Genomic DNA, 10488 nt, shown 5'->3' with positions numbered 1-10488 from the left:
ATTTCCTTTCCATACTCAACTGCAATGATGGTTCGGTGGTAAGTACTACACGATTGTGCCACATATTTCCTTCTTCTAATGGAGATGTCTGTGTCTTCCTGCGTGTGTACTTTCTTGATGCTCACAACCGTGTGTCCATCCTTGTGAACTTTGAAAAACTTCATCTTTCCACCATTCATTTTCCATATATCATTGCCATCACAAAACAAATCGCTCTGGCTTGAAAGGGGATCTAAAACAACAATGAATGTAGTATTTTCTTGAATATCAAATGGGACTGTAGAGGTCGCTAAATTTGGACTGAATTTATAAAACGCCAGCCTAACTATTTAGTGAATTAAAAACAGGATAGTGATGTTTGACTGGTCCCCAATTTTTTTTTCGGCGTTCATTTTACTATAACCATAGAGAAGAACTTCAACCCCACGTATTTCAGCGCACAAGATAAATAAATATGGGGACAGCGGACATCCCTGTCTCACACCACGACCTAACTTTAAAAAAATCGAAGACCATCCGTTGTTCAGAACACAGCTGCTGATATCGGTATAAGATACGTTTACAAAAAGTAACCAGAGAGGTTCCAAAATTATAGTACTTCAGAGTATTTTCTATAAGGGACCATTCAATGCTATCGAAGGCTTTTTCAAAGTCGACAAATGGTAGTAGACCTGTTTTTTTTTTTATGTTTGTGTAATTAATAATACTATCAAAAAGTCTCATGTTTTCTCCGAGGAATTGACCTTTTAGAAAACCAGTTTGATCATTGTTAATTATCTTTGGTCGTACCTTTCGTATTCTATTTGCAACGGATCTGGTGGCTCTTTTGTAATTGAAAAATAAACAAGACTTACCTGTAATTTGAAGTTTGTTGATAATTCTGCCAAATCATTAGTAGTACAGTAGGGTTAACATGAGATGCGCACCCACCGCCGCAGGTCAGTTTTGGAAGCATTTTGTGAACCCCTTAGCACAGACTGCTTGGCGTAAAAATCCTAGTACTAAGGCGACAAAAAGGCAATAAAAGAGAGGGTGGGTAATAATATGGGTGTAATGGGCATCTTAACCCTACTGTACTACTAATGATTTGGCAGAATTATCAACAAACTTCAACTTACAAGTAAGTCTTGTTTATTTTTTAATTCTTCCAAATCATTTTGTACATCCGGGTTACCATGAGACTTTAAAGGAGTGAGCACAAAATGACAAAGCACCCCAAGAAGGTAGAGGAAAAACCAACTTGATACTTTAATAACAAAGATCTTCAAATGATGCATTAATGTTGTACAGCGTATAAGCCTATTTAAGAATTGCTACACCCATCTGGTTTGTTACAGCAACTGGCTTGTTGTAAAACTTCCGAAAAGTAGATTCCTCATTCCAGCCAGCTGTGGCCAGGATTACATCAATGGAAACAGACATGAAAGCCTTACTTGTTGAAGCACACCTGGTGCTATGGCCAGAAAAAATTTCAGTATCAATGCCTGCCAGGCCTAACAAAGTTTTGAAGCACCGCCCAATAGTGGCCGAGGCTACTGCCTTATATGGCTTAATGTATGAGACAAGCAATTTGGAAGAATTTCTCAGCTTCTCAGTGGCCCTAAGGTAATAATCTAAAGTTTCATAAACACACAATTCCCTAACTGGATACTTGTTAAGGCGTAGATTGCCAAAAATTACCAGGTTTGTCTTGCTTAAGGTGCTCTGTTAAGGCAAAATTAAAGCACTCCTCATTTCTCTGCATATACTGCTCAGATGAGTCCAAAAAAAGTCAAAGTCTGACACCTTTGTCCTGTAGTCAAGGCAATCAACATGACTAATTTCAAGGTGAGTTCCTTCAAACTGATTCCATCTAAGGGCCAAAACAAACTTAGGTAATCAAGGACAGTGTCCACAGGCCAATGGTTGTTATACTTTGGCATAGGTTTGAGCTTGTTGAATACACTTTTAAGGTAGCGGTAAACAAGGAAGTGCTTTCCAACTGGTGTATGATCTGGAGTAACACCGTCATTCATGTCAATATTGGAGACTGCAGAACGAGCTGTATTCAGTGCAGAGTAACTTCATAGCCATTCTTGAAGAGACTGTACAGAAAAGAAAGTACAGCCCTTACAGTGGGATGCAATGGATCATGTGACCCTTCACTACAAAATTGCAACCACTTGTTGATATACACTTTGTACTGTTTTTGTGTGCTGTCCCTCCAGGAATGCATGATGACTTCAACAATGTCTGGCGAAATCTCTGACTTTTGCAAGGATTGCCTGATAATTTGCATACCAGTAACTCCAGCCGGTGGTGAAGAGGATGGGGGCCGTCCAGAGTTGGGTGAATCAGATTCTGAGCTGAGGCCTTCACTATGCATGGCGTGTCTGTTGGAAGGCTCAGTACAACCGTAAAATAAGGTTGAGTTGTCCAGAGAGGAATTACCAGAATTCCCGATGCCTTGTCGTGCATTATCTTTTGCACACACCTGGAAACAAGACAAAAAGGAGGAAAAGCATAAAAGAAAAACTGTGAGCACCCAATGCTAAAGGCATCTGCAAATTTAGCCATTGGTTGTGGTCTCCAAGAAACATAATCCTCCACCTAAGCATTAAGTCTACTAGCAAAGAGATCTATATCTGGTTTGCCAAATAAAGAGACTATACTCTCAAATATGGGAGCTGAAAGCATCCACTCAAGGTTCTGGTTTAAATTTCTAGACAACTGATCAGCATCAACATTACTAGAACCTGGAATATGGGCTGCTGATAACCAAATATTTCTGTCAATGGCCCAATCCCAAATTTCTTTAGTGAGTAAATTGCATTCTAATGACTGACAACCTCCCTTAGCATTGATGTAGGAAACAGCAGTGGTATTGTCAGATATAATCCTCACATGAATGTTGTTCCTGCCATCAAGCAGGGAGCACATAGGAAGTTTAACTGCCAACAACTCTACATAATTAATGTGTTTGGAAGACTCTGACTTAGACCAAATGCCACAAGTGTTGTTCTCATGTTCGATGTGAGCACCCTAACCTGCTTGAGATGCATCAGTGTAAACAACTACATCGGGACTGTTGTGAAGGATTCTCCTAGAAGCTGTCTGAATATTGGCAGTCCACCAGTGAATTTCTTCCAAACTACCCCTAGACAAGGTCATGACAGAGTCATAATTCCCCTGGTTCAATTTCAAATTTCTTTCTTTATCAACCTCAATGTGGCGATAATGCAATGGTCCAAACTCCACCCCTGGGAAGCTAGAGACCAAGGTCCCAAGAAAAGATGCAACTTTACGGATTGTAAACTCTTTATAAGGAACTGAAAATGTTTGGCATAACTGCAAAATTTTGACAGCTTTCCTTTTTGTCAGAGTAACTAGCATGAGAATAGAGTTTAAAATGAATCCTAAAAACTCCAAAGTCTGTGTAGGTATGACTACTGATTTGTCAGGATGGATTTTAAAACCAAGGTTGCCAAAAAGTTGCACTGCATGTAAAGTTGCTTCCTCACATTCCAAATAACTATCTAGATAAAAGGAGTCATCGATATAACCCAGACAAGTGTGGCCAAATGACTTCTCAAGTAGCTAAAGATGGGTTTCAAAATTTTGGTAAAAAATCTAGGACTACTAGTCAACCTCATGGGTAAACTAGTGAAGGCATACAATTGATCTCGCGAAATAAATTTCAGATATTTTCAAGTGTTCCAGTGCAATAGGGATAGAGTAATATGCATCTTTGAGGTCTATAGATGTCATGTAACATCCCGGCCTCACAAGCCTGATAGCTGTTTCTAAAGTGTCCATTTTAAAATGGTGGTAGGTAACTGACTCATTCAGTTTCTTTAGGTTAAATATAACCCTGTGAGACCCATCTCTGTTAGGTCGTGTGAAAATAGGGGATATTACCTGGCCATCCTCATGTGAGGATCGCCTAATTATCCCTTTCAGAAGGAATTTTTCTACCTCATTGTCAATGATAGACTGCTCAGATTCCGTAAAGGAGAAGAAAGGCCTAAAACCACTAGTGCATGCTCCAGGTTCCCAGTCAAATTCAATATGACAGTGAGCAATTGCATCCAAGATAAAAGGATCTGATGTGATTGTCTTCCATACATGAAGATAATTTCTCAACCCTCCTGCCTTAAAAGGAGTCTGATTTGTAATAGCACTAACAATAACGTTGTGTCTTACCTCTGTTGGTGACCCTATTGGGTCTTGGTTGACGAGGACCTGGGATTCTGCTGGGGCTGAGCTTGGCCCCAGCCTGGGACTAAAAAAGAATTTTTAGAGGATCTTCCCCTGCGAGCACTGTGGCTGAAGCGGCCACGACCATGCACACCTCTAGCAGCTGGGACTTTGTAGGGTTCCATGCGCTTCTTAGGTGTGACTTTACTGCTGAGCTTTTGTGACTTTGTTAACTTCTCCACTTCCTTGTTCAGGTCATCCCCAAACAAGAAGGACGACACAGGAGTGGACAGGTTGCACAATGAAGCATATTGCTTGTTGAGATCAGGACGAATGAGATCCCTGCATTTCAGATTAAGCTCTCTATTTGCCGACAACAGCAGGACTGCTGTGAGGGTCAAGACGTTCCTCTCATTCCCACTGGAGCTATTACATAACTGGAGTATAGCATATAAACCAGACAATACCAGAGACTGTGCCTTTTGAAATGCTGAATCACTATCTCTAGTCTCCTGACGTAATTGCTGGCAAATCTGCTTGTTTATCTTTGGAGCAACCAAGTCAGTGCAATTTTCAGGTCTCAGGTACTTGTTTTGCGCCTCAGTCAACTTATCTTTAGAAAGTTTCTCTGTAAGCAAACTCTTTACTATGTCTGCCAGGTTTGCATCAATGGCAGGAGATGTTTTCTCTGCAACACTAAATTCCTCTGCCAGGACCTTGAAAGAACCACTACTTGACCCTTCAACATGGTCTGAAGTTTTAGGCTGAATAAATTCGTCGACTTTGGTTATAACAGCAGCAGCATCTGGACTCGTCGCAGAACCTGCTTCACCACCCTCAGGGTCGGTCTCAACATACTCAAAATCTGCATACACTTGCTCAATGGACTCTTACACTCGAGCTAAGATATCTCTCTTAGTGCCATCCAAAAGTTTGGCAAACATAGTCTTAAACTCCTACAGTGAAGGCCCTCCTGAATTTCCAGCGCTTTCAAGGTTTTGAGCCTGGGAAGCCATCGTCTAAAAAGACGAAAAAATTAGCTCGATAAGTCACTTGCAGTACAAAATGGCAGACTCGTCCGCGACGTGGTTTCAATGAACGACTATGTACGTTAGTCACAAACTCTTGAGACTGAATGTACAAACAACTGGCTCATAAAATAAAGGAGAACTGCGTCGTATTAATGGGTATAAACGTATTATACCATGAGTAAATTGACTCAACACGTTATGAGTCTTTTCGGCCGAATAGCCGAGCCAAACACTGTGACACGTTACAGGACACAAGAAATAATCAGGCCGTAAAAAAAAAAAACCCTGGATAAAGTGGAGCCCGTCCACTGTAAAAGTAAAAAAACAAATGCACAAAACCAAAAAAAACAGTTAACTTACCGTGACAAGAAGCAGCCAAAAGACGGATAAATGAACCACACAACCGAACCCATGGGGAACGATCTGTGCACTGACCTGCGGCGGTGCGTGCGCATCTCATGGTAACCCGGATGTACATAATGATTTGGTAGAATTGCAATTAAGCAGGGTGATAGGCCTCCAGTTTTTCAGCTGGTTAGTCGGTTTGTTGTTTTTTGGTATGAGAGTAATCAATCCTCTTCTTTGAGTAATCGATAAGAGACCTTTTCTATATGCACAATTTAAGGCACTTAACAGATGCTGATTGATGTCTTTTCAAAAGACTTTATAAAATTCAGCTGGGAGGCCGTCACTTCCAGGGCTCTTGTTTGATTCCACCAATTTTAAACTTTCTAAACATTCAGAGGCAGTGAGGTAGCCTTCACACTGTTTTTGTTCTTGCTCATTTAGGATAAGAGTATTTCCGTCTGGGAAAACATACTTTCTTATTTAGTGCCGGGTTGCGTATTAGCTGAAGAATAAAGATTCTGATAGAAGGATTTTGCTTCTTCTAGGATCTCGCTATCTGTATTGACCACATGATCATTTGCCAATATGAGGTGTTTGATGGTTTTTTTTATTGAAAATTATGTCGTTTTTCCAAGTTTAGGAAGTATTTTGTATTTTTTTCTCCTTCATTTTGCCACCTAGACTTGGATCTTAATATTGCTCCTCGAGTTTTATATTTTTAAATTTCTTCTCTTGATAAAATCTTAACATTTATTTCACTATAAATTTGGACTTTCTCATTTTCAGAGATGTTGTTTTCTTCTAACTCCTTTTGGAGAGACAATATTTTAGTTTCAAGTTTTAACTCAAGTGATTTCATTTTAGCTTTCTTTCTCCTTGCATAGTGTAAAGAGCTTGACCTTATTTGCATCTTCATGGTGTCCCACAATAGAATGGCATCAATCTCGTTATGGTTCGCATATTTATTTGCTACATCAGTGATTGTTTTTTAATTAGGCCGAAATATTCTTCATCTACCAGAAAAGAGGTGTTCAATTTCCAAAAACACGGGCCCCTGGGGTTTGCATTATTTGCCAAATGAATAGATATTAAAGAGTGATCTGTTTTGTTCCCAGGTAATATGTCTGCATTAGTGATAGTTGTACTTAAGCTAGAGCTTATTAAAAAAAGTCTAGACGGCAGTGTATGTCAGGTTTTCTTCTCCTCCAAGTGAATCTTTTAGCTTCTGGATTAAAGCAACCCCAAATGTCCATGAGATCTAATACATTTGAAATGTGCTTGACCTCTTCTAGAGAGTATTTGTGGGTAACTGGTCTTCACCTTTTGTGTCTTTTTGGACACCAGGCACTAAATTAAAGTCTCCACCAAGAATTATCTAGCTGCAGTCAAAACAGAGAAATTGGTTTAATAGAACATTTCTGAAGAATGTATAGGCTTATCTTCATTCGGTGCATAAATATTAACCAAGTTAAGATCTTACTTTCTAATTTGATATCAACCATGACGAACCTTCCCTCTGGATCGGAAAAGGATTTTAAAATTTGAAAGTTGAAATTATTGTTAAAAAGCACACATACTCCAGCACTGGCGCTAGAGAAGCTGCTGAATATGGCAGAATACCCCCACTCCGCAGACCATATGTGTTCTTTGTCTTTTGTACAGTGAACTTCTTGCAGAAAATAAGCGGCATATTTCTTCATCTTAAGCCGACGGAAGGTCTCACGCCTTTTCATGATGTTCGACAAACCTCTCACGTTTAATGAGCGGATTACTTATGTGGCATTGTATGGGATAGTTTGTGGATGCTTCTAGACAAAGCAATTGAAAAACAGATATGTTTCGAGTATGCGACTAATTTGTATGACTAAACAAAGGAGATTAATATTGCCACCCAAAACAAAAAGGTACGAGACTAAAATAAACAAATAAATCAAGCAAAACATTAAAAGTCCGTTGGTTAGGTCCATAAGGAGTCTCGGAAGAACTTAGTCTGATGTGGGAAGCAGCCGTACGTTCGCGTGACAATGGAAAAAAAACAGCAAATTTAGATTAAATGTCTCCATTAAACCTGTGCACTGGATTAAGGAGGCCTAAGAATTTCAGGGATATTACTTACATTGTAGATAACATTGTTGATAATAAGCTTTCTATCGATAACTTTTGCGCTCAAACCTCGCTCCTTTGCTTGAAACATCGCTTTGATTAATACTTTCCTTTCCTGCTGTATCGCTCTTGCGTAATCTTGCATTATGTATATATCTTTAGCTCTTGATGAATCTTTTGAACCTGTTTCTCGCTTGAAAAACTGCGTCTCTGTCTTCCCTGCTGAGGAAGCGTGCAATAATTGGCCTTGGGAAGCTCTTGGCATCTTCTGAGCGCGGTTTCCCAACACGATGAACTGCATGGAAGTGGATATCTTCTACATTGATATTCATGTCATTTTCAATTATATCATACACTACATCCATGCAATTTTCGTCGTTGCATTCAGGTACATTCATAAATCGAAGATTCTTATGTCTAGAATAGTTCTCCAGAGGGATAATTTTCTCCTGCTCTTCAAGCAGCCTTGTTTTTAAATTTTCGATTTCAGCTTGTTGCCTGTCAACTTTTTTTAGGTTTACTTTAAGCAGGTCTAGTTCTTGGTGATGAGAGGCGAGGTTTTGTTGGCATGTTTTCTTCCAGTCGTTGTGGGTTTTTGTTTCTTCTTGAATGTAATTGATTGAATCCCAAGCCGCCTCTACAGATTTTTCTACGTCTCTCAGGGACGCTTTGACACCTTCAAGTTGTTGCTTCATTTCGTGTCTCAAGGTTGAAATTTCGGACGTCAGGTTTCCAAAATGCTCTTGCATTTAGTTATCTAAACGAGAAAGTTTGTCCATAATTTGGTTAAAATGCTCCAGGCTAAGGGCCTCAGATTGTTTGCTGTCTTCCATCACAGTGGTGCTAGAGCGATGATTTCTTTTGGGCAATGGTGTCTGTTGTGAAGAGGAGCTTGATGATCTGTTTTCTCACTACTTTCTTTTTGACATTAGCAGATGTCGGGTCTACCGCCAGGTTTTGGGATCAATGTTTCATTACCAATATATTAGAATACAGAAATGACGCGAAAATTCAACGTTAGGCGTACTTCCTGTCCACAACTTTACACAGCAAAAATGACACGTCCTGCCGCCATGATTGCTCAAGCCAATCCCCCATTGCCCCATTGTTTGGACTACCGCTTACAACTTGTTTGGTCCTTGAGGCGCCTATTAAATCTTCATTTTCAAAAAAGTACAGTGCATATTTTTTCTTTTTAAAGCTCTTCAGTCTCACCTGAAAAGAGAAATGGAAGTAAAAATGCAGTGAGCAATATTTTTCATCCTCTCAAAATTTTTTTTTTCCTGTCACAGATTATTATCTTGGACGGATTTCCAGTTGTGCGGCGTGATGTAATAGCAGCTGGAAACCATTCTATGGACAAAGTACCCCATCACAGGCCATCCAGGAATCTGATGTCAACTCTCTTTTGACTATGTGTGATCGCCACGTGCATGATTTTATTAGTTGCATCAAGTCAAGGACACAGGAAGGAAAGGGGAAAGCCAAAGGATGACAATATGGACAGTGCTGTTTTCGATTTTTTCACTCAGCTCATAGTGGATGAAGCCGTCAAGCTGGATCATCATTACGAAATCGCGCCCATTGAAACATGCGCCAGATAAAAGTGGGGTACCATGATGCTCTGCAAGCATTACAAAGCGTGCCGCTGCTGGCGGTATCTTTTGTCTCGCAGCATGAATCCTCAAGGGTGTACTTTTATTTGTTTGCACAAGAAGAAGGAGTTCACTTATGGAAACGGTAGCAGCGCCCTTTGAAAGGAACGTATCAAAGTTCTAACATCGAATGTGGTTGATTTAGAATTCTTTAAATCAAAATTTTTGCTTGGAATCGCAGTATATTGCCGTAATAATACGCTTCGTTGATTGAAAATTACATTTGCTTGATTCCGCCGTGCAGCTCGATTATGCAAATTACTTTCAATTCACTGGGGACAGTGATTATCTGTTTTCCTCCCTTTTTATTGCAATGATAGCATACATAATGCCCATTCTTATTAGGAACTGTCGTTTGACATCGAATAACCTAAAAATCATTGCTTCCTGGATAGCGCAGGGCAACTTTTTTATTTATTTTAGTTTAGTCACGCAACTTCTACTGATAAACTTCGCCTTTCGTTCTTTTGTGTTGCGTTATTTTTCTATTGTGTTTCAATGAATAGATGCGTTCCGCGAATTGTCACTTTAGCAATATCATACACAAAATGCTGCTGTGATTGACGTCCAAAATGAAGCTCATTTGCATTTTACGAGCGACGTGTTTCAATGGGCGCGATTTCGTAATGTGTATTAAAGTGCCCCTGGGACGAAAATTGCATTTTCCATTTCTTTTTTTGCATTTTCGTGTAGAATATGACCTTCTTACCCATGTTACCAAATTTCAATCCTTTACGGCGATTGGAAGTATTTTTTTTTAGTCTTTTATTCGAGATTTCACGGCAGCCATTACTTCCCCTTGTTCCGGAAGTTAACAAGGCTGCTTGGCTGAAATTACAGGAAGTGACATCATTGGCTCAACACGAAAAATTCCACATGGCTAATTTTCATATGGATTCTACTTCATAAACTGTATTCTGCTGTTGCGAAGTAAATAACAGAAGAAATTTCGCCGTTTGCGAAAAATCTGTGCTGTACATTGCACATGTCTGACCGCTGTGAAATTTGAACTGTGCTCATCAAGGAAGGTAAGCTTAGCATAGAAAACATCCAGAAGATGTATGTAAATAAAAATTATGAATGAAATATTGCTCTTTTTATTATTTCAAAGTTGAAATTTCCATAGGAAAACAAAGATAGGCTTTACAGTCAGACTTTCAAAAAAAAGGTTTGCA

At 39.5% G+C, this 10488-nt stretch overlaps 2 pseudogenes across 1 annotated transcript; both read right to left on the bottom strand.

Moving 5' to 3' along the window:
• Window positions 1-1036: 1036 nt before the first annotated feature.
• LOC146455276 (uncharacterized) lies at window positions 1037-5304 on the bottom strand (annotated as a pseudogene). The gene is made up of 2 exons (XR_014859043.1): window positions 4183-5304; window positions 1037-2473 (listed from the first exon to the last, which is right to left on the bottom strand). The product of XR_014859043.1 is annotated as an uncharacterized LOC146455276 (transcript).
• LOC146455277 (uncharacterized) lies at window positions 4197-5192 on the bottom strand (annotated as a pseudogene).
• Window positions 5305-10488: the final 5184 nt, after the last annotated feature.

Source organism: Pavona decussata, unplaced genomic scaffold (genome assembly GCF_977016875.1).
Source record: "Pavona decussata unplaced genomic scaffold, jaPavDecu1.1 SCAFFOLD_280, whole genome shotgun sequence".
Classification (NCBI taxonomy): Eukaryota; Metazoa; Cnidaria; class Anthozoa; order Scleractinia; family Agariciidae; genus Pavona; species Pavona decussata.
This window is presented reverse-complemented; position numbering and strand designations above follow the sequence as displayed.